At 40.0% G+C, this 27,040-nt stretch overlaps 1 long non-coding RNA gene across 1 annotated transcript in view; it reads right to left on the bottom strand.

The window, feature by feature from the left end:
- Positions 1 to 4,212: 4,212 nt before the first annotated feature.
- The window catches only part of LOC116574264, a 41,884-nt gene continuing 19,056 nt past the window's right edge, over positions 4,213 to 27,040 (bottom strand). The window contains exon 3 of the long non-coding RNA XR_004279177.1: positions 4,213 to 4,347. This is a non-coding gene — a long non-coding RNA (uncharacterized LOC116574264). The remainder of the gene's footprint in view (positions 4,348 to 27,040) is intronic.

Raw genomic sequence — 27,040 nt, 5'->3', positions numbered from 1 at the left:
TAATTGTAAAGATCCTGTTTTTGTTTTCCTCTTCTACTTAAGAAACTGAAGCTGAAATTCTAATGTGAATTCAGTAAATTAGCGTTAAATAAGTTCACACCTAAAATAAGTCAGCAGATAAATGATGTCATCGGCTTTTCCGGGGAGAGGTATAATCCAGACAACTTGGGAGAACAGCAGGAATTTGTTATTTGCTTTGGGGCTTGTCTCAGAAACAATGAGCTACGGTCTGGACAACGAAGAAAAGATTCGACCTCACGCGGGAATGCATTGATCACTCTACCAGGAGGAGGCCAAGGTCATGAAGCCACCTGCTTGAAAGCGTCATTTAAAAACACACTGGGCTTGAACATGTTGCTTTCGCTCCATAAGGAATATATTTCCCAGCTTTTCATCTAATAAGCCTTTTGTACCCTTTAAATATAAAAAAAAAAAAAAAAGTGTATCGGCAAATGATCCAAACTAATACACAAATATTATTTGGGGCTATTGCAATATTCTAAACATATTTGGTTCAGACGCAAATTTTGTGCGTATGTGCGTGTGTTTAAAGCAAACTTCATTGGACTGTATCAATATTAGTCCAACAGCTATTTCAAACGCCCAATATATACTATGAACGGTGCAAATAAGGCTAACAGTTTGGCACAAAAGAGTATGAGGAAAATACTCAGATGCTGGAATGGAAGATCGGGGCGATGCTGTGCTTCTGAATTCAGAATATATTTTATCTTAAAGGACAAGGTTGGGAAATACGTTGACCTGAAATGAAAAGCAACATTAAGTATTGGCTACCTGGAGAGCCACGATGGAAAGTTTTCCAGGCTGAAAGCAGCTTTATTGGACAAGTGTGCCCTGGGAGACAGCAGTGGGAGTGGCCGCCTACCTGCTGAGTATTTGTCATTATTTGTCCTGTGGTCAAAGAGTTCCTAGAGGTTCCTGGCAGAGAAAATGGCCTCCTCATCCTGTCTGAGCCCCAGAAAGGCCTTTCGATGGTGAGGAGAAAGCCTTGAAGAAGGGGCAGTTCATGTATTTGATCTCACCTCACGGGTAGCTCTTTTCTAGACACAGAAGACAATAGATAGCGCCCTTTGCAGTTTCCCTTGGGCGCCTGTCTTCTCAGTTTACGGGAAGGCAGGACGATGCCACTCCCGGGACAGGTTTCCTGTGATGCCACAGTGCGGCTCTGCTTTGCCTGCCTACAGAGGGAGGGCGGTCTTCTTTTCATTCACTTCTCTTGCAGGAATTGAACCGTAGATGTGTCTGCGATTAGAAGGCTGAGGCTGTGTGTTTAATAAGACCTATTTTCTGAACCCCAAGCAGAGACTCAGTCTTATAAATATTACTAAGTTGTTCAGGAAAGTGAATTCTTATCTTTTGACCCAAAGTACCCTCCAGAATCTGCTGGTATCTGAGCACATTATTCCAACATCAGAAGCATTTCTCTGAGAGAGAAATAGCAACAGTAGCGCTGTGTGTCCCTCAGATTTCCAGCAGGAAACAGATGGCACTCTCCAACTGAGTAAGTGAGGGATGTTAATAAAAAAGTGAGTTACAAAGTTGTGGAAAGATCTGGGGATATGTACAAAGGATGGTGAAGGACCTTGGGGCTAAGACAGCAGAAGGTGATAGTGATTGGTAAGCTCGTCCTCCCCCCGCCCCCCGGTCTGAAGGGGCCTGTGCCAGTTCCAGATCTCAGGGTGGGTAGCCATAGGGAGAGAGGGTCACTGGAGGAGAGTGTGACATTTGATGGAAAGATGTGGCCAAATTGTGTCCACGGCAGGAAGGGAATTAAAATTCACAGCGTCCCTCTCCTCCCACTGGGGCTGAGAACCCATTGATGTGGTTTGTGCAGATCAGCCTGCCGGACACAGACTAGGACAGAGAAGGGTGGAGAGTATATCTGGAGGGCAAAGGGAAAATAACCAGCTGGGTGCAGTTTTGGTATGCAGTAAATCCACAGAAAATAACAGTGATGGGACATCTGAAAAATGTTGGACTAGGAAGCTCCAAGTTCATGCTCCTCCATATAATCATGGGGTAAAAAACCTCAAAAAACCTTTGTACAAATGGCAACCATCTTGGACTCAAGGGGTGGCAACTCAGTTCCCAGTTCTACTCTTCAAACCAGTGGGAGAGAGCAGACCTAACTTGCAGATTATTATGTACATCTGTTCTAACCTGGCTGGGGATGCCTGAAGAACTGACTTGCTCTCTCATTCTCACATCATTCAGAACACAAGTAGGAAAAGCTGCAGGCTTTACTCTTAAAAGCAGCCAGAGAATACACGCTCATAGACACCCTGGGCAACAGATTCTCACTGGAGGCATACAACAGACCATCGAAGGGCTGGAGGAGAAAGTGGGGTAAGACTCTGAGAAATCAGGAGATTCAAAAGTGTTTATATAAGGGAATCTCGAAAGCCATATGCATACCCAGGGAAGACATATGCTCACAAAAAAATCTGGGAAGATTTTAACCTTTCACCTAGGGCTGATCCCTAGACTGAGAGCAAGCCTAACTAAGGGAGAAGTAACCCAGCACAGAGCCCATCCGCCCAGGTTATGGGCATTTGCGCTCTCTCTCTCTCTATATATATACACACACACACACACACACACACACACACATACATATATAACTATCTCTATCTCGGTGTTTTCATTTGTATGTTTCAGCTCCTGGCATAAGAAAATCTCTATCAAATTGTGTTAGCTCAACACAAGCTCAAGTAACAGAGGCTTCAGTGAGCACATGCGGCAAAGAATAGACTTTGCAAAAATAGTCTGGAAAAGTCTCAAAACGAATGGACTATCACAATCTCCAAAAATCAAAAAAAGCAAGCCCTGGGAAAAGGGATAAATCTAATTTCCAGAATTACCATATTATAATAATATAATGCCCAATTTTTGATGATGGCGACAGCAACAACAAACCCAGGAAAATATGGCTTATTGAAGGGACAAAATAAATGGGCAGAAACTGTCCCCAAGAAGGCTGACAATGGACTTACTAGGCAAAGAGTAAATCAATTATTTTTCTTTTTTTATGTAGTCTCCACACCCAGTGTGGAGTTCCAACATGGAACTTGAACTTACAACCCTGAGATAGAGACCTGAGTTGAGCTCAAGAGTCAAACGTTTAACTGACTAAGCCACCCAGGTGCCCCAACAACTCTTTTGAATATGCTTTAAGTGCCAAAGGAAAGCATGGAAATCAGGAACATAATGTATTTAAAAAATGAGAACATCAACATAGAGATAAGAATTGTAAAAGGGAAATAAACAAATTCTGAGTGAAGAAATGTAATAACTGAAATGGAAATTTTACTTAGTGGGCAGCAACAGCAGAAATGAGCAGGCAAAAGAAAAAATCAGAGAATTGGAAGATAGGATATCTGAAATTCTCAAGTCTGGGAGCAGAAGACAAAGGATAAAGAAAGTGAATTGAATCTAAGAAACTTAAAGGATACCATCAAAAGAACCAATACTGGCAGTGTAGGTTCAGCCTCAGACTGCTGCAAGAAAGTGAATATCTCAATAAAGTGAGCCAAATGAATGTTTTGTTTTCCCACTGTATATGAAAGTTACGTGTATACTACACTGTAGCCTGTTAAATGTGCAATAACATTATGTCTAGAAAAACAATATATATTCCTGAGTTAAAAAATATTTTATTATTAAATGCTAACCATCATCTGAGTTGTAGTAAGTAGTAATCTTACTTTGATATTAATGGTTGCTGACTGATCAGGGTGGTGAAGTCAGGCTAACTGTGGAAACCTCTTAAAATAAGACAGCACTGAAGTATGCCACATCAATTGACTAGCATTTTACTCACATTAGAACTTCTTTCAGGGTTCCTGGGTGGCTCAGTCAGTTAAACATCTGCCTTTGGCTTAGGTCATGATCCTAGGGTCCTGGGATCGAGCCCCCCATCAGGTTCCTTGTTCAGCGGGGAGCCTGCTTCTCCCTCTGCCTGCTGCTCCCTGCTTGTGTGCTCTCTCTGACAAAAGAGTAAATAAAATCTAAAAAAAAAAAAAAAGAAGAAGAAGAAGAAAGAAAGAAAGAAAAGAACCTCTTTTGCACTTGTAGTCAATCCACTCAAAACCTGCCACTGTTTTTACCAATTAATTTTATGTAAAGTCCTTTGTTGTTGTTTCAATAATCTTCACAGCATCTTCACCAGGAGAAGTTTCTATATCAATAACCATTTTTTTTTTTTTTTTTGCTCATCCATAAGAATCAACTCTTCATCTGTTAACATTTTACCATGAGATTCCAGCAATTCAGTCATGTCTTGAGGGTCCACTCCTAATTCCAGTTTTCTTGCTATTTCCTCCAAATCTGTAGTAAGAATAAATACAGTATTCATCAGTTAAGTTTTCTAACTTATGAAAGTATGGTTTTGTGGCTCCTGAAAACTCACAAATAGTAACATCACTGATCACAGATCACCATAACAAATACAGTAATAATGCAAAAGTTTGAATTACCAAAAGCGTGATAATTATTAAAATGTGACAGAGACATGAAGTGACCAAATGCTTTTGGAAAAATGGTGTCACAAACCTTCAATTTGTAAAAATTGCAGTGTCTGTGAAGCAAAATAAAGTGAAGTGCAATAAACAAGGGAAAAAAAAAAAAAAAGAAAGAAAGAAACTTGTATGTAAGTTATGGGCATCCCAGAAGAAGAAAGAAAGTGGTAAAGAGTTTATCTGAAGAAATAATAGCTGAAAACCCCTGGATTTCATGAAATACATGAATATACAAATCCAAGAAGCTCAATGAACTTCAAGTAGGATAACCAAAAAGAGATATAGGATAACCAAAAAGAGATATAGGATAACCAAAAAGAGATATAGGTTGGGACACATAATCAAACCATCAAAAGCCAACATCAGAAGGAACCTTGAAATCAACAACAGTGAAACAGATCATCATGTACAGGTGATCCTTGATAATATGATTCCCTAATTTCTCAGCAGCACTCTTGGAAAACAGAAGACAGTGGGATGATATATTTTGTAAGTGTTGAAGGAAAAAGAAAACAGAATTCTGATAGAGAAATTAAGACATTTCCAGAAAAAAGCAAAAGCTGAGAGAGTTCATTACTACTAAACTTGTCTATAACGAATGTTAAAGGAAGGCTTTCTCAGATGAGGGTTTTTCCAATACCACCACATAACTAACTTAGTTCTGACACTATCTACCTGAAGATCGTGTCAGGTACAAGAGGTTAAGTGCTCCATCCTATAAGACTACCCCCGACTTTCCCACTTAGATATCAATCCCAAGTCCAGTTTGTCACCTATGCTTCTGACTGATCAGATGTTCCCATGATCCCTGCTTGGGTTTCATTAAGTTACTGGCATAGCTCACAAAACCTAGGGACACATTTTACTTTCTAGACTACTGGTTTATTATAAAAGGATAAAACTCAAGAATATGCGGATAGAAGATATGCATAGGACATGGTTAGGGGCACAAAGCTTCCATCCTCTCTGAGTACCTTCCCATGGTCACCAACCCAGAAATTCTCTGAATTCATCCTTGAGGCTTTTATGGATGCTTCATTACATAGGCATGATTGATGAAATCACTGGCCATTTATTCAACTTTCAGGCCCTTTCCCTCTCATAAGGTCAAAGGATGAGCCTGAAAATTCAGATCCTTTAATCACATGATTGGTTTTCCTGGCTACCAGTCCCCATACTTGGGTTATATAAGGACTTTCCAAAAACCATCACATTAACACAACGAAAGACACCTTTATCCTTAAGAAATTCCATTGGTTTGGGGAGCTTTGTGCCAGGAATGAGTGAAAACCAAATATGTATTTCTTATTATAAATCATAACATCTTACCTTCAAATAGAAATGAAAGAATCTTGAGAGTAAGATAACTCAAACACAGATGAACATACAATGACCTCTGGTTAAAGAATATATACATAAGAAAATATAAAAGCCAGTGTTATTATAATTTTAGATTTAACTCCACTTTTTAAAAAATTTTTTATAAACATATAATATATTTTTATCCCCAGGGGTACAGGTCTGTGAATCGCCAGGTTTACACACTTCACAGCACTCACCAAAGCACATACCCTCCCCAATGTCCATAATCCCACCCCCCTTATCCCAACTCCCCTCCCCCCAGCAACCCTCAGTTTGTTTTGTGAGATTAAGAGTCACTTATGGTTTGTCTCCCTCCCAATCCCATCTTGTTTCATTTATTCTTCTCCTACCCACTTAAGCCCCCATGTTGCATCACCACTTCCCCATATCAGGGAGATCATATGATAGTTGTCTTTCTCCGCTTGACTTATTTCGCTAAGCATGATACACTCTAGTTCCATCCATGTTGTCGCAAATGGCAAGATTTCATTTCTTTTGATGGCTGCATAGTATTCCATTGTGTATATATACCACATCTTCTTGATCCATTCATCTGTGGATGGACATCTAGGTTCTTTCCATAGTTTGTTTATAGCAGCAAAGTCCACAATAGCCATTCGGGTGCACATGCCCCTTAGGATCACTACGTTTGTATCTTTAGGGTAAATACCCAGTAGTGCAATTGCTGGGTCATAGGGCAGTTCTATTTTCAACATTTTGAGGAACCTCCATGCTGTTTTCCAGAGTGGCTGCACCAGTTTGCATTCCCACCAACAGTGTAGGAGGGTTCCCCTTTCTCCGCATCCTCGCCAGCATCTGTCATTTCCTGACTTGTTGATTTTAGCCATTCTGACTGGTGTGAGGTGATATCTCATTGTGGTTTTGATTTGTATTTCCCTGATGCCGAGTGATATGGAGCACTTTTTCATGTGTCTGTTGGCCATCTGGATGTCTTCTTTGCAGAAATGTCTGTTCATGTCCTCTGCCCATTTCTTGATTGGATTATTTGTTCTTTGGGTGTTGAGTTTGCTAAGTTCTTTATAGATTTTGGACACTAGCCCTTTTATCTGATATGTTGTTTACAAATATCTTCTCCCATTCTGTCAGTTGTCTTTTGGTTTTGTTAACTGTTTCCTTTGCTGTGCAAAAGCTTTTGATCTTGATAAAATCCCAATAGTTCATTTTAGCCCTTGCTTCCCTCACCTTTAACTCCACTTTTAATTTAACTTCACTTCAAGATTTATGGGACAAAAGCATACAGTGTAATTATAAATCTATGTAACTGGGTATATAGTGTATACAGATGTAATTTGTGACATTAATAGCATAAGGGGGTGGAATTGTTATAGGAGTAGGGTTTTATGTGATTGAATTTAAGTTGGAATCAGTTTGAATTAGATTGTTATAACTTTAAGAGTGTTATATGTAATCATCATAATAACAACAAAGAAAATATATATAGAATATACAAAAAAGGAAATAAAAAGGGAACCAAAATATTTCTCTACAAAAATGAAACATAAGAAGAGACAGTAATGGAGGAAATAAGGGACAGAAAATGATATAAGAGGTATAGAAAACAACAAAAAATGGCAAAGTAAGTCCTAACTTCTCAGTAATTATTTCATGTGTAAATGGACTAAACTCTCCAATCAAAAGACATTGGTTGGCAGAATAGATTTTTAAAAACTGAACTATAGGCTCTCAACATGAGACTTACTTTAGCTCTGAAGTCAGAATTAGGTTGGGAGTTAAATGATGAAAAAGATATTTCATGCAATTAGTAACCAGAAGAGTGCTGGAATGGCTAAGAGTAAACCAAATAGACTTTGGGTAAAAAAATAAGCACAAGAAACAAGAATACATATTGATAGAAGAGTTAATTCACCAAGAAGATATAAAAATTATGAACATATGTGATACACAAAATATCAGAGCTCCAATATGTATCAAGCAACATTCATAGAATTTAAGGGAAGAAGTAGCTTAAGATAACAGTAGGAGACTTTCAAAAATGCCTACAACAACCAGGCAGAAGATCAATAAGAAAACAGTGGACTTGAACAGTACTACAAACCAACTGGAATTACAATACATACATAGAACACTAGAACATTCTACCCAATAACAGTGGAACACACAGTTTTCTCAATTGCACATGAAACATTCTCCAGAATAGACTCTGTGTAAGACCACAGGATAAATCTTAATACATTTTAATAGATTAAAATCATATGAGGTTTCTTTTCAGATCATAATGGAATGAAGCCAGAAATCAACAACAGAAGGAAAACTAGAAAACCCACAAATATATGAAAATTAAACAATGTACTCTTGAGTAGCAAATGAATCAAAGAAGATAAATCACAGGAGATTTAGAAGTGAGTTGGGGGAAATTGGAGGGGGAGACAAACCATGAGAGACTGTGGACTCTGAGAAAAAAACTGAGGGTTTTGGAGGGGAGAGAGGTAGGGGGTGAGCCTGGTGGTAGATATTAAGGATGGCACATATTGCATGAAGCACTGGGTGTGGTGCATAAACAGTGAATTTTGGAGCACTGAAAATAAATAAAATAAAATGGAAAATAAAGAAAAAGAAAATACCTTGAGACAAATGAGAAGGAAAACAGAACACAAGATACAGAAACTGATGGGATGCAGAAAAGCAGTGCTAAGGAGGAAATTTGTAGCTTATATGCTTATGTTAAAAAAAAAAAAAGAAAAGAAAAAGATCTCAGATCAATAACCTAAACTCACTCTTTGAGGAACTAGAAAAAGAAAAGCAAACTAAACCCCAAGCTAACAAAAGGAAGGAAATAAGAAAAATCAGAACAGAACAAAACAGAGATGAGAAAAACAATATAGGAAAAATGACAAAACCAAAATTGTTTTTTTGTTGTTGTTGTTTCCAAGATTTTATTTATTTGTTTATTTGGAGAGAAAGAGCGAGCATATGCACAAACTGGGGGAGGGAGAGAAACCAGCAGATTCCATGCAGGAGCACAGAGCGTGTCCTGGGGCTCAAGATCCCATAACCCTGAGATCACTACCTGAGCCAAATCAAGAGCCAGATGCCCAACCAACTGAGCCACCCAGGTGCGCCTAGAGTTGGTTCTTTGTAACAACCAATACAATTGACAACCCTGTAGCTAGACCACAAAAAAGAGAGAAGACTCCAATAACTACATTATAAAACAAAGAGAATGTTAAGAACATCTGTATGTTTAGATTGGATAATCTAAACAAAATGGGCAAATTCCTAGAAATGTATAAAACTGAATCATGGCTAAATATAAAATATGAATAGACTTACAGCTAGTAAGGAGACCACTTTTGTTCAAAGTTCCAACAAAAAAATGTCATGGACTAGGTGCTTTCACTGAAGAATTCTGCCAACACTTAAAGTTAACACGAATTTTCATCTCTTCCAAAAAATTAAAGCCGAGAACATCCTAACTTACTCTATATAGCCAGAACTACCCTAATAGAAAACCCATCTAAGATGCTACAAGAAAATAAAACTACAAACCACATCGCTTATGAATATTAATGCAGAAATACTCAACAAAATACTAGAAAACTGAATTCAATGGTAGTATATTAAAAAGATTATATGCCATGGCCAAGTGGGATTTACTCCTGGAATGCAAGGATGATTCAATGTACAGAAGTTAATCAATGTAAATACATCACATTAGCAGAATGAAGGATAAACTCCCATGAGATCATCTCACTTGATACTGAAAATGCATTTGACAAAATAACAACTGTGAGATCTCTTTATTTGGGATATGCTATGTATCAAGCTCTACATGAGGCATTTAATAATGTTTTGAATCCTCAAGCCAACACCCTAAAATATGTAATAGGATATTGCATCCCTCTTACATATGAAGAAGCAGATGTTTGGTCTTCAAAAATTGAAGTCATTTGTCAAAATCATATCTACACAGTAAGGAGTAGAGTCAGTAGGTATGTTCTAGATTTTCGTATTATAAAGTCTAAAGCATTTCTCATGTGTTTTGTGGTTTTTGCTCCTTTATCTAAAGAGAATCAAAGTGAAGTTTCCAGGAGCTGATTTGCAAAAGTCAGTCAGCAAAAGCCCACTGCAAAAAGTCATCATTAAGCTGATGGGTTTAATAAAATGGCCTTTGGTGTCTTCATCCCTGTCCCCATCCCCACTGGTAACAATGTGCTACTATTCTGGTTGCATGTTAACTTTTGTTGCTGAATTGAGGGTCTGACCCAAGTCACTCCCATTCTGACTTTGGACTGCTGGATGCCGTTCCCCCCACTCCACCCCCCACCCCCCAGCTCCATCCAGGGCTAGAAGGGTTTGCATGGACCCAGCTGCCCAATAATGGAGCAGGACCACGGCACGCAGCTGCAGAAGCAAAAGAAAACACAAAGGAAGTTCACAAATTGAGAAAGCTGGAATCAATTTGGTTTTGACTCAGAGTCATGCTCTGTCTCTCTAAAAGATTGGTGCCAGCTCCCTGAACTTGGGTTATAAATAAAAGCCCGAATTAAGAGTTTCCAATTTTTAACGAGTTTTAATAGGTATATTGTTTAATTTCCCAACAAACTGATGAAATGCAGATCTGCTAAATTGTAAAAATGCCTGCGACATTTGTTTACTTGGACTATTACAAGAAAAGAGATCTTTTGAGATTATATCCTTTTTGTTGTAAACCTCAAAAATATGCTCCTGAAGACTTCTGACATGGTACATCTTAAACTTTTACGATCCCTTCTGAACGTATTCCTTTGCGTGAGTCCCACCGTAGCTGGGGAGACCGCATACCTGTTAGGCTGGGAACCCCTGCTTTGTACCTGGGAAGGGGAAGAGCAGATGGGGAGTCAATCTGTGTGGAGCTTAGCGTGACACTTGGGTTTTTCTCTGACTTAGAGATTTGGGATTTCTGGGGAGGAGACGCTGGAATGCGAACTAGTTGTTGTTGGGAGTTATGCACAGAAGTAACTCCACATTTTGCTTAGGTATGATTTATTTTCTGATAGTCTTACAACATCCTTGCTCTGTTACTGGCCACATGCATAGAGGTCACTGGACTGACTGTAACAGGAGAAGCCTTCAGTGTAAATCAAGCGATTAAAACAGACCCAAATGCTATGCGTGATGTTAATGGTGGCTGCTCTACCAAGTAGGTTTCATATTATGCCAGTTTCATAATTCCAACCCAAGTTCTCTTACAGGAACCTGGTTTATTAAAGATAAAGGCCAGGCGCCTGGGTGGCTCAGTGGGTTAAAGCCTCTGCCTTCGGGCTCAGGTCATGATCCCAGGGTCCTGGGATTGAGCCCCACATCAGGGTCCCTGCTCAGTGGGGAGCCTGCTTCATCCTTGCTTTCTGCTGCTTCTCTGCCTACTTGTGATCTCTGTCTGTCAAATAAATAAATAAAATCTTTAAAAAAAGAAAAAAAAAGATAAAGCCCACCTCCCCCATCTCCTTTAAGAAAATGGAAGTTTAAAAAAAGGGAAGGTTAAGAAAAAAAAAAAGAAGAAGAAAACAATTTTCGTTTATAGTACACACCAGGTCAAGTGACTTCTGCTATCTTCTCTAGGTTGCACGTTTTAACCACGGAAATAGAGCTGCATGCATTAAGCAAAAATTTTCCTATCACCAAGGAAATCTGCTTATTAGGTTTGCCAGAAGCTGTCCTGCCTCCCAGCCAAAATGACAGACTGGTGAATCCTCGGCCACTGGCTGTGGGCGGCTTATCAGCTTCTCATCTCTGAAGATAGAGGGTACAAGTAGGTCACAGGCAAAGGCACTGGTGGCCTCGTTTCAGTCGCACCTCCAGATTGAGGAGGTTTGGCTTCTTAAGCTAACCTTCGGGGTCGAAGCAAGGGGGAGGGGGCAAGTTAGCAGGTGTCTCTGGAGGCCAGGTATCTCCGAGCACTAGCAAGAAGGAGAGCAGTAAAAAGCCCCCTCTCGTGCTATTTAGAACCCCATCTCTTCCCTACCAAAACTCTTCCCAAGCCTTTAAACAGAAGACTAGCAAATCCAAAGATCAGTTCTGCCCTCTGGAATTTTTCAAAATCCATCCCACCCTTGTGGGTTGGAGGAGACATCGTCCTTGCCCGCAGAGAGGACTGGCCACTAGCCTCCAGTCATGCCATGTCCGGCTGCATTTCTGAGTTCTGACCAGTAGCTAACTCTGCTGTCAGCGTTAACTTCTGTTCAAGTTCAACTCTGGAAATATTCTTCCTTTATTCTCCGTTTTCCCTTCCTCAACCCACTGCACACTCTCCTGTCAAAGAAAGCCTTTGTAGAGCCAAAAGTAAAATGCCGCTTCAGAGCGGTCTCCATTCCCCGGGGTAGCTGGCATTCTGCAGAATGGAAGAGGAATGTGCCCTTTCATTGTATAATCATCGCGTCTACAAACAGCGGAGACACCCCTTACTGTACTGGTCGGTGATACACAGACGCATGGCTGATGAGTAATCAGCATGACAGTCATCTGGGGATAAGCAAGAGAGAACAATGAGTAAAAACTGATCCCAAAATATAAAAATGACTATCACAAACCTCGAAAGATGTTTTCATCGTAAACTGAGGTTTTTGTTCCTTGATCAATTCCTCTGCTCTTTTATTCTTTATTTCTTAAAGTCTGAAGAGCTGCCTCCATCCACACCTGCTCTTCAAGAGCGAGTGGGAACCCTCGCTCCCTGGTGCTCTCCGACCGCAACCCACAGCGGGGCTCCTGGGGGTGGGATCCCAGGACAGGTGCAGCCGGTGTCCCGAAGGTGGGAGGGCTGCGAGCCCGCATCCTTCTGGTAAAGACGCTTCCCCTCCACCTCACGACACTAAACCCACTTTCACAATGTGTAATGCAGATTTTCAGGTGACTCTTCAAGCCATCATTTCTCCACTGCGGATTTAGGATACTCTGACCAGCAATTTGCTCATTTTCAATAAAAGCTAACACCAAAGCAAGAAATACACAATTTCAGGGAAAAAGGACAGAACTTGACTTCTTTCCCTACTTACTACCTGTGTTTTTCTCCTTCTCCTGTAGATTACGAGCATCAACATTGATAAAAGGGCAAATGCTTGCCTTTAGGGACTAGAGTGTTTTTGATGGTAATAGCACAAGGAGTTTTGGGGTGGAATGTCTTAGGAGCAGTTAAAGGTTAGCAAGATGAGTCGATAGGCCCAGCAATGTCTTTGAAGAAGGGCGGTGTTGTGCACTGTGGGGCCAGCAATGAAGTTACAGGAAGCTTCCAGCCTCTTTCTCCAAATTTCCATACACAGCAGGTACTGCTGCAAGTTGCCTGGGGCCAGGCACAACAGCACCCTGGGGGCAGACGTGATGTCACAGGCTAAGAGTTGCTCCAAGCTGAAAGGCTCTTTATAGATCGTAGAGACTGACTTCCTTAATTTACTGGCTAAGGCCTATGTAACCTAACTTGGATTATGCACAAGTGTATTTACAAGCTTTCCATACATTGTTAATCATTTTCACATATCTGATGTCATTTGTTTCTCTCCCCACAATTTGAAGTACCCATACTGGTCCCATTTTGCAGTTAGGGAAGTTGAGGCTCAGAAAAGTTCACAGCTAGTTCTAAATCATAGAACAGCAAGTGGTGGGGCAGAGACTTGAGTCTCAGTTTTATAAATTCTGGGCCCTTGTCCCTTTAGGCCACCCTGTCCATACCTAGAGCAGCATGGCCTCTGGGGAACATTTATTTTATGCTTTCTAGGCGTCTGGGACTGTACATAGCTCATAATCTGGGCTCCTGCGATGTGTGAGCCATTAATAAAATAGTGTTGATGAATTGTAATAAACTTTATTTTCTGGTTATTTTTAAATTTCATTAAGGAAATCAATAAAAGACTTGGATTTTTTCCCCCCTTCATTTTCTTGTACAGGTAAAAAGTCCCATTTTGGCTCATCCCATGAAGTTGGTACAAATGCACCTTTACACAGACAATGATAAAATCTCCTGGGAGGTACCTGGGAGAGTATTGAATCCAACTTTGTCATCTTTAGAGAGGAGAAAATTCACACCAGGACCTTCAGGTCAGTTCTCCGAGGCCACCCAGCTAGCTAGATGCTGAGCCAGGACTGAAAATCAAAATGTCTGATTGCCAGTTCAGTTTATGAATAGTTTTTAGCCAAGAGTAGCGTGGTTGTTTCCTATTAGTGCTTCTCTTTTCAAGACAGCTCTTCGAAGAGGATAGGATAAAAAGGGACACTTTTAGGTGGAAATGTGTGTGTGTATGTGTGTGTGTGTGTGTGTGTGTGTGTGTGTGTCCAGACCTACAAGATCAACAACTAAGCACGTTCATCTGAAAGAAGATGAGAAAAACTAGGAGCATTTCTGTTCTCTGTTATATTTGTCCTTCCTAATCAAAACCATGTGAGAAGCTAGAAAAGAACTAAGAGCCCCGTGTGATTGCCAAAGACAAAGAAGGGACAGTGGAGAAAGAAAAATGAGGGAACAGGGAAGCAGAGACCCAGTCTGATTTCCAACATGTTAGCACACAGTCACACTTCCAGTTCTTCATCAGATAAGAATGTTTTGCGCAAATTGGGCCAATTTATGCTGCACAGGAAAGCCTGTAGCTGTGCTCTCAGCCCACCACTTCCTGTGGGAGTCAGCGAAACAGGCTCAGCCCTTCCATTCCTTTGACCAAAATGCTTCCAAGCCCGAGGAAGAACCTCACCGCTCATCCTGCCATTTGGTGGAAGGAGTCCATGGTCAGCCCCCAACAGCCGTGAGGGAGATATTGACCACTTCTCAGGTGTTTTCTTCCCCATCACGCAGGAGTGCGTGCCAGTAAGAAAGCTTAACCTTCTTTTGGCTCCGTGCACTCCAATCACTCATTATTTATGCAAGTTAATTCCTTGCAGTTGTAATTGTAAATTTCCCTTTTCCATGACAATGCAAGCACTTTTAGGTATTGGAAAAGGCCTTTTACCTGCTTGCAGCTGACCTCCATCCACAGTCCCTTTTCAGCAGGGCTCCAAAACCTTGCATCCAGGACTCTGAGACAGGAAAAGCTCACGGGGAGGCTGCCTGCTGAGTTTCATTCCTTGGATTTTCATTCTTAGATCAACTTCTCACGAGGCCAAATGGCAAAGATAGATAAATGATGTGGCATCATTTAATTGGTTTTACACAAAATTCACAAATTTTCATTCATGATCATCTTCAAACTTCTTCCCAGTAGTCTTCTGACCTACTCTCCTTTTTTCCTGCTTCCCTTTCTCCATGATCACCCCCATGCTGATAATAATAAGATCCCATAGTGGTTTTCCAGGTGCCACCACCATTGCCAGGGTATTGTTGGGACATTCTGTCATCCCTCCATCCCTTTTGATGTCCCCCTGTGTCTGAGATGGGAATGGGAAGAGAGTGCAGCTGACTCACCTGGTTCCAGTCCCCTCGTCCAAGAGTGCTATTCTTTCTGTCTGGTTCTTCCTTGAGTGTTTTCCTTGTGAGCCCCTGCCCCTCACCCCAGTCTGATCTCCTCCTAGGAAAAATGCTGCTCTGGTTGGAAGGTTCTTTGGGCCAACCAAGAGCCCTCAGAGTCTCCTGGTCTGCAATAACAAGAGCTCACCCCAAAGCTGATTCTAGGCTGGCACTACGTGTATAAGAAGCAAGACAGTAACTCTTTGTTCAGGGATGGAAGCCTGTGAGATGAAATGGCGTGTCCACCATCCACACAATTAGTGCAAACCACAGGACTGAAAAGACTCAGCTCTGAGCTTTAAGTCAGTTCTCTTTCCAGCATCCAAGTTCTAGTAAAGCCAAGCTGCAGGGAGCATCAGCAGAGGGTCAGTGGGAAAACTTTCTGCTCAGAGGACTTTGTCCTCTGTTTTTTTTTTATTACTTTTCTTACTGAATAAGAAGAATTATTTATTTTCATTAGGAAATCTAACTGAGTAGAAAGCCCAGAAACCCTGGGTGGGGATTGCATAATTTATAGAGAATTCTGTGGAGGGCAGGGGACAGGAAAAGGGGATGACTGAGGCAATCAAAAATTCCAGAAATGAAAGGAACCTAAAGATCTTCTTCATAAATTCCAGATTCTTCATAATCTGAAGATATTCTTGCTCAGTGCTTACACCATTTTTAAACCCAGGTTCTTAGACAATGCTTTTTCAGTAAAGCCTCTATGTATCTCTATAACACAAGGTTTCGAGTAATTTCTCTTGCATTTGGGATCATGAAGATATGCACCCTTATAGATTCTTTTGTGTCCCAGGAGGGACTAGGTAACTTGCCTTCTACTATCCACCAAGGATCCCTGTAGCACGATGCTGCAGAGAAAGACAATGCCACGAGATAGCCTCCCTATAGATGGTTAGCTGCCTCCCCAAGATAAGAACAGGTTTCCTGTCTTCTAGTCAAGAGCTTTATCCTCTATAACATTCTGAGTCCCTGGAGTTCAAATGTATAAAGACTGTGAGATGTACTTAGTGTTTTCAATTCTTCAAATTCTTTAAAGTGCTCAAAATATTTCCCTGGGGAGAGTTATTCTAGTCTTCTTCTGGGAAACAAGCACATGGTATATCCATCATCCACATGGTTCTTTAGTCAGAGAGAGAAACATTGATGTTAGAAGCAGAGAATAGAGCCCCAGCCAAAGTCTTGATCTGCCTCTCAGCAAAGGGGAGGCACGTGAATGAGGATGAGACCTGCATAAAAGAAGGCCCCCATGACCACTCGAATTTGGCATAGTAAGAAATGGTGAGGACATAGCCCAAAGCAGCATAAAGCCTAATTTCCAGATTTAAAATTTTAAAAATAAAACTAATCAGGCAAGTGAAACAAGAATTAATAAAGGCTTGTAAAAGGCCCCAGGAATCTTTAGAAATTTAAGCAACACTCTGTAATTAATACATATGGGATTTTTTTTTTTTTTTTAAGAAAGAAAAAGTACAGCTGTACTGCGGACTCACAAAGGAAGACAGAGGGTTTCATCTTGAAAGCTATAAAATGATCTCTCTCTGAGAATATGAAAGAAGGTGGATTCAGACTGGAGCAAGCCTGGGAACTGTAAGGTACAGGAAAGGACAGTAGTCCCTGGAAGGAATGTGTGAGCAGAAGGGTTATAGGAACTTTTAAGGCTTTTATGAAAGGACTGGAGAGAAAAGAAACATGGGAGGCCTATTAGCAAGTCACAGAAAGATGGATTTAATGATGAACATGACATTCTTGAGATAATGAACTCTATCATTAAATTCATCTTTTAAAAGGAGGAAAGAAAATATATTCCAAGGATATGAATACATATATATTTGGTGGGAGTGAGATAGGTAGAATCGGAATCTTTGTTAAATTGGCCACTAGTAAGCAAGCAAATTTTAAAATAAAATGAGTTCAACAGCAAGCAAAACTACCTTGTGGTGTGGGAAGTGGAGAGGGGGAAAACCCTGAAGAGGAGGGGTGGGGCATCGGGGATGCCGGTGATGTCCTTTTTCTGCACCTGTGCCAGATTACAGAGGGGGTGTTCTTCATGAAAATCTGGTTGGCTGTTTACTGTGACCCATGTGCTTTTATGTATGTGTAACAAGGGACTAAGAAGTAAAATAAAAATGAAATAAGATGGAAGTTTTAAATAAGGTAAATCTGAGAACTATGGTGATATATAAACCAGAATCAAAGGTGGGGTGGTAAACTAATGAAGTCATAAGGCAGCACATAGATATTTTTAAAGATCAGTAGTGAGCTGAAGATGAAAAAAAATCAATCAATCAGGTGCAACCACATTTTACTTTTTTTTTTGAGATTTTTTTTTTAATTTCTTTATTTAACAGAAAGAGAAATCACAAGGAGGCAGAGAGGCAGGCAGGGGGGGGGGGGGGAAGCAGACCCCCTGATGAGCAGACAGCCCTATGTGGGCCTCAATCCCAGGACCCTGAGATCATGACCTGAGCTGAAGGCAGAGGCTTAACCCACCGAGCCAACCAGGTGCCCCACATTTTACTTTTGCCAGGGATATATTTCTGTGCAATTTTATAAATTTAATAATTTATTTTAAATTTAAAATTTAAATTTTTGAGTTTTAATTTTAAATTTTAATTTTAAATTTTCAAATTTAAATTTTATGGTGGGTGGTTCTAATTCATAAGAATCTTACATCCCATTTGAAATTAAATCATCGCTCTCTTATTTTTCTAAGTTTCCATAAATACAATTTATTTAAAATGAGACATATCCAAATTTGTAGAAAGGAATGAAGTCATATAGCCTAATGTGACTTTCAGGGAAAGACTGGTCAATCAACCAAAAATAATTTGATTGTTAATTAGGCGGCCAACCCAACACTAGTTATCATCAAGGATGCAAAAGAAGTAAAAGTTTGTTTCTATCAAAAATGAATAATCTAGATGGGGAGAAAATGCTAATAAATGTGAATACTTTTTTTTATCACTCAATGTTGTCTCTGTACAAATGATAATATGATTGTGGTATGAACATATGTTATCTTAAATAAAGCATGACTTTGACTCTCCTGATAAAGAATGTTGAAGATGTTGAAATAAAAACTAATATGTTGACTGAAAACTGCATAGATTATAAACTGAAGGCTATTTATTTATTCCATAAGAATTATCTGATGGAGATCAAAATTAGATGTCATCTCCTTAGATGAGTTCATTACAATATTCAAAGAATATTCAAGGAATTTCACAAAAATGACATTTCTAGATGGCACTAAATGACAGCATTTTGCGAAAACCCTAGAAAGTTTTAAAAAGAGGAAGGGGAGGAAATAAGAAACATGTCCCAAGTTCAATGTCAGTACCACTGGGAATCAATTACCTACAGGATAGGTGGGAGGACATTGGTCAGCGCCAAGTGCCAAAGGCAGTGTTGGAAGTAAGAATGTAAGCCAAACTATGTCAGGCTTGGGAACATGATTTAGCGGGAGATGGCAAAACAAATAGCCAGAGTCTATGTCTTCGTTTCCCTAGAGGGGAAAAAAAAAAAAAACAAAACCAAAACCTTCTCATATTGAGCAATGAAAAAACAGTCTAGCAGAATGAGCAATGGATCTTGGTAATGTCCGTTTTTCAGCCCTTTTTCCAGTCCACAGTCTGTGAGTGAATCAGAATTTTTCCCTTGGTTGAGTTGACTTCTGGCTGAGTGTGGTAGGCTAAATAAGGGCCCCACAAAAACATTTATGTCCTCGTCCTTGGAACCTGTCACTCTTCCCTTATATGACAAAGGGGGCTTTGCAGATATGATTGACGCGGGCTTTGATACAGGAAGATCCAGGGAGCCCAATGTAGTCACAACTGTCCTTATAAGAGGGAAGCATGAAGGAGAGATGATGCCAACAGAAGCAAGAAGCAAGAGCGATATGAGGAATGGTTCACAAGCCAGGGAACACAGCAGACTCTAGAAGCTGGAACAGACAAGGAGAAGGATCCTTCTCTAGACCCTCCAGAAGGAACCAGCCCCAAGGACATCTGGACATTAGCCAAGTGCAACTGATTTCTGACTTCTGGTCTCCTCAACATATGGAAATAGACTTGTGTTGTTTAAAGCCATTTACCTTATGGTAATTTTGTATAGCACATTAAGAAACTAACACATTGAGTAAAGTGCTCAGTCTAATTAGACCTGGTTTTCTCTAGGATGCTTCTCTTTCGGGGCAGTTAATCAGTGTGTCATTTTGACAGAGGGACAGGTAAGGAAGTCAAGCAAGGTTCACAGTTAAGCAAGGTTTCTTGCATCCCTTTTGGGGGGAATTTTTCCTTCTGTCTTTGTGGCTCTAGAATCTTTATGCTTGGAGCCTCAGCTTTTTGGATTGTTATAGAAACCCACTTACTGGGCAGTTGTCCTGAAATTCATGTCTATCAAGAATGCATAGGGATTGGTACTCCAGGGGAAAAGAAACTGAGCACATGGCTTAAGAAAGAAAATTGGCAAGTTGTAGATTAAAACACCAACTCTCAAGTGTAAGTGTTCAGATGTTTCTATAAGTATTCTTTGACTCGAATGTCTTTTTGGTATGTGATTTTTTTTCCCTCATCTTCACAGCAACAACCAAAGTGTGAAAAGGATACTTGTAAAGAAAGGTTTAATACGTTTTTCTCCCTCATTGGATACTGGGCTCTTTGAGGTCAGAAACCATGAGTTATTATTCTTTGTTTCTCCAACAACTGGTGGAGTACTTAGTGAATAGCAAGTGACAAAACAGGTATTCCATGGAAATAGGAAAGAAAAGAAGGAAGGAAGGAAAAGAAGAGAGAAGGAAGAAGAAAGAAAGAGAAGTTGTATTTTCATATTTTTTTTTATTGAAACTGAGTGAACTGGAGGGCCAGAGCAAATTTCATCAACAAGTAGATATATAGTCTTGAAATTTATTTATAAAGAGCATTACATTTAGTTTTGTACCAGTTATCAGCCTACCAAGTAAGCTTACTACTGAGCCTAGATTGGAGGACAAAAATCAGATATAGTGGTCTGGGTAATGAGAAATCATAATAGAAAACGGTGGTGCTCCAAAATGAAGTGTCAAATGAAATTTGAAAGGAATATTTTGGATATTTTAAGACTAAATAACTAAGCTCCTACCTCTTTTGTGTGCTTTTTAAAATAAAACTAAAGTAATCATAGACAGAACCTTGGGGAGGTTTCCCACACATTGTACAACCATGACAAGATTGACATAAGACAGACACGTGTCAATCATTCTAGGAGAATGATAAGAAGCTACTTGATGGAAAGAAAAAAGTCTTGTGCTTGAATAGGAAGGCCTCAATAGATATTTACAGTTGGATTAAACCTTTAGTAGGAAGGGCACTGGGAAGAGAAACTGTTTAATGTGGAGAAGGAAATACTTGAGTTACTGGCTACATAGATGCTGAAAGAAACTTGCCCTGAATGTTCTGGGCTTCATTCAACTCTTCTGGGTGTAGCATTTCTTAGCGGGCTCCAGAGTTTGTAGTGTCCAGGCAAGGATGACACGGCATATTGACAAGGGTGGTTGACATGATTTGCATGTGGTGGGGTGTTGGGCTAGTCTTGGGCCAGGCCGTAGGATGGCCTTGCCCTTTCCACAAGGGAGGACATCTTGGCAGCAGAAAGGAGCAGCAGGAAGTCAGAAAGCCTGGATTCTAGTCTGATTATAACCCTGTGACCATTCCTGACCACCCGAGACTAAAGTTTCCTCCCTTTGGCATGAGGAGGTTGAGTCAGATCAACTTCAAAGTCCCTTCCTATTCTGAATTCTATAACTCTCCCCTTGGCCTAGAGAGCAGTGTTGTGCATTAAAAAGGAATTTTATCCTCTGTCAGGTTCTTCTGCCCCAAATATTTTAGGTCCTGACCTGTACACTGTAAGGAACAAATAGCATCTCCTTTTGATCCTGGGGTTAAAAATATTTAGTTTTTTGGTGCTTGAAACATTCTCTTCAACTAAATATCCTAACCTTGACATAGCTGAATTTGTACTTAACTGTTATAAACACATACTACTGGCAAGATCCTATAAAATAATTGACTTACAATGACCTTGGTACTGGTGGCATAACAGCTCGAGTTTTTCATTATCATTCTCTGCCAGATAAGGGAATTTTCCTCGCGTTCAGCTGATTTTCAGCCTTTGTTGGGTAGTGGGTAGTCAGAGCTTTAAAATGCTCACCATGGAATGCTGTGATGTGAATTTCAGCAGCCTATTTGGGTAGCTATTTTTAGTCTCTTAATACATGATTAATGTGACCATTTTCTCCTTATCACTCCCTTAGATTTAATTAACAATCGGTGCGATTATTCTTCCAGGTTGTGATGCAAGGTGTTGAAACCTTTGAATCATGATCTCAGCCTTATAGATTTAAAAGCTACCAAAACTGCTTTTGATGGGACAGGGGCATGATTTTCTTTGCGGACTAGTGAGTTTTGAAAAATCTCTTTGCAGAGCTACATAATTATTGATTATAAAATAAATGTAAGCGGGCCCGTGGTTCAAATACGGCAACAAAAACGAATTGTGTTGTTCCATAAAATCTCACATGTAAATTTAATGAGCATTTCCTTTGCATAGAGTAAGATTTGGGAAGATTTGTTCTCAGCTCAGGTTATTCTCCTTCTTTGTGTTATTCCTTTCCATACAAACAACGTAACCCAGGAAGAAGCCAACCCTGGAGAGCGAGCTGACTGCCGCACTCCTGTAAAGACTGGTCCTGCCAAGTTAGACTCTGTGCTCCTCCCTGAAGATAGGATCCTGATTTCCTAAAACTGAGATGGATGTGTTTAGAGCTATCTCGGAACCACGTGACAAAATAGAACTTTTACTCAATTTTCAGGTGGTAGGTAGAAACTGGAACTTTTCTTTTCCTGCCCTTTCCCACTTATTACTCTCATCACCAACTGAAAGCAATATAGCAACCAAAGCAGTTGAATCCCCTTCTTATTTACTCCAAGTAACCCAAAGCAGGAATTTCCAAGAAGTCAAAGTTGCGGGACCATGAAGGAAAAATGGTAAGAATAAACAAGTGGTAAGTGTTTAGTGCAGGGTCTGGCACATTTGAGATATTCAGGAACTGGTGACTATTATTAATGACCTAATGGCTACTATTTCATACCAGCCTTGTGTTCTCTTCTATTCTTCTTGCTGCCTAGGAATTTGATGCCTAAACTGAATATTCACTATAGCAAAATTCTACTCCCGGTAATTAATTAGCACATCCTATACAGTTAATCACAATGGGATCTTTAAGTGTGTCTCTGAAAAATGTACTATTGCATTTATAAATAAAAAACCAGTTTTGGGAGAAGGGTTCCGATGGAGTCATTTCTAGAATCAAAGGTATATAATTTTACTTTTATAAGATATTGGCTTGTGGGAAATAATGTTATTTATTTTAGAAAAGAAATTGTGTACTCATAAAAATCAGTGAGCTTGACCAAGTTACTCAGAAGTGGATCATTTGAGCTTTGAAGGAAGTTTAATCCACGCTCTAGCATAAAGTTGTTTTGACGGTTTAGGAACTCGGTTAAAATGTCTACCTTAATTTCTTTATCTATAAAATGAGAATTATGTTATAATACAAGATTCGTTCTTATAATATTATAGTAGAAGTATACATCCCTGGAGGAACAATCCCCAAATAAGGTCTTAGCATAACAGTGGAAAGTCATTTATGGTTGGGAGCAGAAAGATGGGCCAGAAGGATTGTCATGGCACAAGTATCTCTGTGATGTTAGGAACCTACAATTGTCCCTGGGGCCATGCAACCAGTTTTGAGCAACTGAAGTCTAAGGGCTTAAAGAGAAGACATCACGGTTATGGGAGAAAAGTAATCTGAATCTCTACTTTGTATTGCCAGACAATAAAAATTTGCTTCTATTCAAATATGAAAGAGTACATCTTTTATTTATTTATGTATTTACTTACTTACTTACTTTTTAAAGATTTATTTATTTATTTATTTATTTGACAGAGAGAGAGAGAGAGAGATATCACAAGTTGGTAGAGCCACCGGCGGGGGGGGGGGGGGGGAAGCATTTCCCCTTTGAGGAAGGAGCCCAATGCAGGGCTTGATCCCTGGACCCTGAGATCATGACCTGAGCTGAAGGCAGAGGCTTCACCATCTGAGCCACCCAGGTGCCCCAAGAGTATATCTTTTAAAAACCAAAAAATTTTACTGGCTGATTACAGAGCTGTGATAGTAATGATGCCACATCAGGTTGGGTAAATGATGCCTGGTACAGAGAAGGGCTTCAGTAATTGTCCGTTAAATTAAATCTGATTGTAGGTGATGCAAGGTACTTTGGACATAAAACATACCACGAAATATTAAATATCGAAAATACAAATGTCAACTATTATTCAGGAAAAATTAGAGTAAAGCTTAAGTGATTTGATTCCCAATCGATTCATTTACAGGGGTTTTCTGAGAAATATTTAATAATCAATGTAAAGGCTTGAGATTTTAAAGTGATCTTTTGAATGTATTTTTATGCCTTTTAGATCATTTTATGAATTTGTACATTTTGGCTTCTTTCTTTTTTTAAGATTTATTTATTTTAGAGAGACAGTGGAGCGGAGGAGCAGAGGGAGAGGGAGAGAGAGAGACAGAAGCAGACTCCCAGCTGAGCACAGAGCAGGGGCCTACCCAGGGCCGGATCTCAAGAACCTGATACCATGACCTGAGCTGAAATCAACAGTCAGATGCTTAACTGACTGAGCCACTCAGGCACCACTGCGCCTTTTGGCTTTTTGTCAACAAGTATTTATGGGATGACTACCAGTTCACCCCAGGTGTGAGGGACTTTTCGAAGCTCTGGGGAAGCAGAAGTGGACAATACAGGAGAAAATCATACCTTCATGGAATTTAGGCTAGAGTAGGGGGAACAAATAAATATGTAAGTTATATAGCATATCAGATGCTAATAAATTGTATGGAGAAAAGCAAAGAAGGAAAGGGGGTGAAGGATGTTGGGAGGAAGGTATATTCCACAGCATGGCCAGAAAAGCCTCCCTGAGCATTTGAGCACAGATGTGATGGAAGAAGGAAGTGGTGAGGCCTGGGGGGATCTGGAGGACCAGCAACCTACACAGAGAAAACAGCAACACCCAGGGAGATGCCATGCCCTGCGGTCTTGAGGATAACAAGGAGGTTGCATGGTTGGAGTGGAATGAGCAAGGGTGAGAGCAAAGGAACTTGAGTCAGAAGGGTAATGTGCAATCAAATTGCACAGAGCCTTTAGGTCAAAATAAGAATTTAGTCTTTTATTCTGAGATCGGTGGCCTTTCACCTTTTCTTTTCTTTTAATTGCAGTAAAATAGGCATAACATGATATTTATCATTGCAGCCATTTTTCAGTGTACAGTTCAGTGGCATTGAGTGCATTTACTGTGCATTACATTATCATCATCTGTCTCCAGAACCTTCTCATGTTGCCCAGCTGAAACTCTATACCCATTAAACAATTCCCTATTCCTCTGACTCCCAGCCCCTGGCAACCATGATTCTACTTTCCGTCTCTAGCAGTTTCCCTCGTCCAGGTACCTCAGCTAAATGCAACCATATTTATCATTTTGTGACTGACTTATTTCATTTAGCATAATGTCTTCATCTCTTCGAGTCTTCCAGGCTCATTTATGTTGTACCATATTTCAAAATGTCTTTCTTCTTTACCACTGAATATCCCATTGTATGTATATGTCATATTCTGTATATCCATTCATCCACTGGTGAATACTTGGCTATTATGGATAATGCTACTGTGACTATTAGTGTATAAATATCTATTCAAGTCCTTCCTTCCTTTTTTTTTTTCATTAATTATTTTTATAAGTCCTTCCTTTCAATTCTTTTGGGTATATACTCAGAAGTAGAATCACTTCAGGTTTTTGAAAAGAAAGATGTCTTAGGTTTTTCAGATTACTCTGACTGCTGTGAAGAAAATAGGCTATAAAGAGACAAGGGTAGGGCGCATGGGTGGCTCAGTGGGTTAAAACCTCTGCCTTCAGCTCAGGTCATGATCTCAGGGTCCTGGGATCAAGACCCGCATCAGGCTCTCTGCTCAGCGGGGAGCCTGCTTCCCCCTTCTCTCTGCCTGCCTCTCTATTTGTGATCTCTCTCTCTGTCAAATAAATAAATAAATGAAATCATTAGGAAAAAAACAAAAGAGATAGAGAGAGACAAAGGCAATTGGGAAGACCTGTGAAGGAGATCCTTACCATTGGATCTTAAAAATCTTTGGAAGGAAAAGCCCACAAGATTTTCTGGCAGATAGGTTGCTGGTTATGGGGGAGAAAAAGATGAGTCAAAGATGACTCCAAGATTTTTTTCCATTACAATAGTCAAAGTGTTCTTTACAGGCTGTTTGGAAATAAAAATCATCTAATGCAAGTTTCTAAATGGATGTATTTCTGCACATTTCAAAGACATACTACATTTGCATGGAAGATGCGAGTAGAGATAAAAGACTTTGCATTGATGTGTCTCCCCAAAGGCTCACATATTTTATGGGGTGGAGGAACTGAGGCTTTATGAGACCTCACAAAAAGCAAGAGATGATGCTGTGGGCAAATATGACAAAGCTTAATCATTTATAACCTAATATTGAATGATCAGGAATCTGATGTGAGTTTGGCCTATTTTTGAGCAAATTTATTAGCGCTAATATCTAAATTTTCTTTTCTTTTTTCTTTTTTTTTAAAGATTTTTATTCATTTATTTGAGAGAGAGAGCGAGAGAGCATGTGCATGAACAGGGGAAGGGGCAGAGGGAGAAGGAAAAAATCTCAAGCAGATTCTGCACTGAGCACGGAGTCTGAAGCAGGGCTCCATCTCACAACCTTGAGATCATGACCTAAGCCAAAATCAAGAGTCAGACGTGGAGTGCCTGGGTGGCTCAGTCATTAAGCATCTGCCATTGGCTCTGGTCATGGTCCCAGGGTCCTAGAATCAGCCCCACATCAGGCTCCCTGCTCAGTGGGAAGCCAGCTTCTCCCTCTCCCACTCCCCCTACTTGTGTTTCCTCTCTCGCTGTCTCTCTCTGTCAAATAAATAAATAAAATCTTGGGGCACCTGGGTGGCTCAGTGGGTTAAGCCGCTGCCTTCGGCTCAGGTCATGATCTCAGGGTCCTGGGATCGAGTCCCGCATCGGGCTCTCTGCTCAGCGGGGAGCCTGCTTCCTCCTCTCTCTCTCTCTGCCTGCCTCTCCATCTACTTGTGATCTCTCTCTGTCAAATAAATAAATAAAATCTTTAAAAATAAATAAATAAATAAATAAATAAATAAATAAAATCTAAAAAAAAAAAAGAAAAGAAAAAGAGCCAGATGCTTAACTGACTGAGCCACCCAGGTGCCCTTAAATGTTTATTCCCAATAAAACCTTTCATATTTAATATTAACAAGATCACATAATGTTTTAGTATGAAAATGCTCAGAGTTATGAATCAACAGAAAAGTCACTAGCTAGACTGTACACAAATGTTCTGTAATCATAATTTGTGAAAAAAAAATCACAGCCAGAAGTTCTTATTTTATCATCCCAATAGCCGTGGGGGCCTATACGATTATTTTACACAGGGGTGACTGAGTCTCTAAGAAGTTTAAGAAACTTGCCCAAGATCACAAAGGTATTTTTTGACGCTAATAATTTGAGCCAATATTTTGGAGACTGGTTGAGAATCCAAGC

The sequence above is a fragment of the Mustela erminea genome, chromosome 15, assembly GCF_009829155.1.
Source record: "Mustela erminea isolate mMusErm1 chromosome 15, mMusErm1.Pri, whole genome shotgun sequence".
Classification (NCBI taxonomy): Eukaryota; Metazoa; Chordata; class Mammalia; order Carnivora; family Mustelidae; genus Mustela; species Mustela erminea.
Note: the sequence above shows the minus strand (reverse complement) of the source record. Positions and strands in the feature narration are given on the sequence as shown.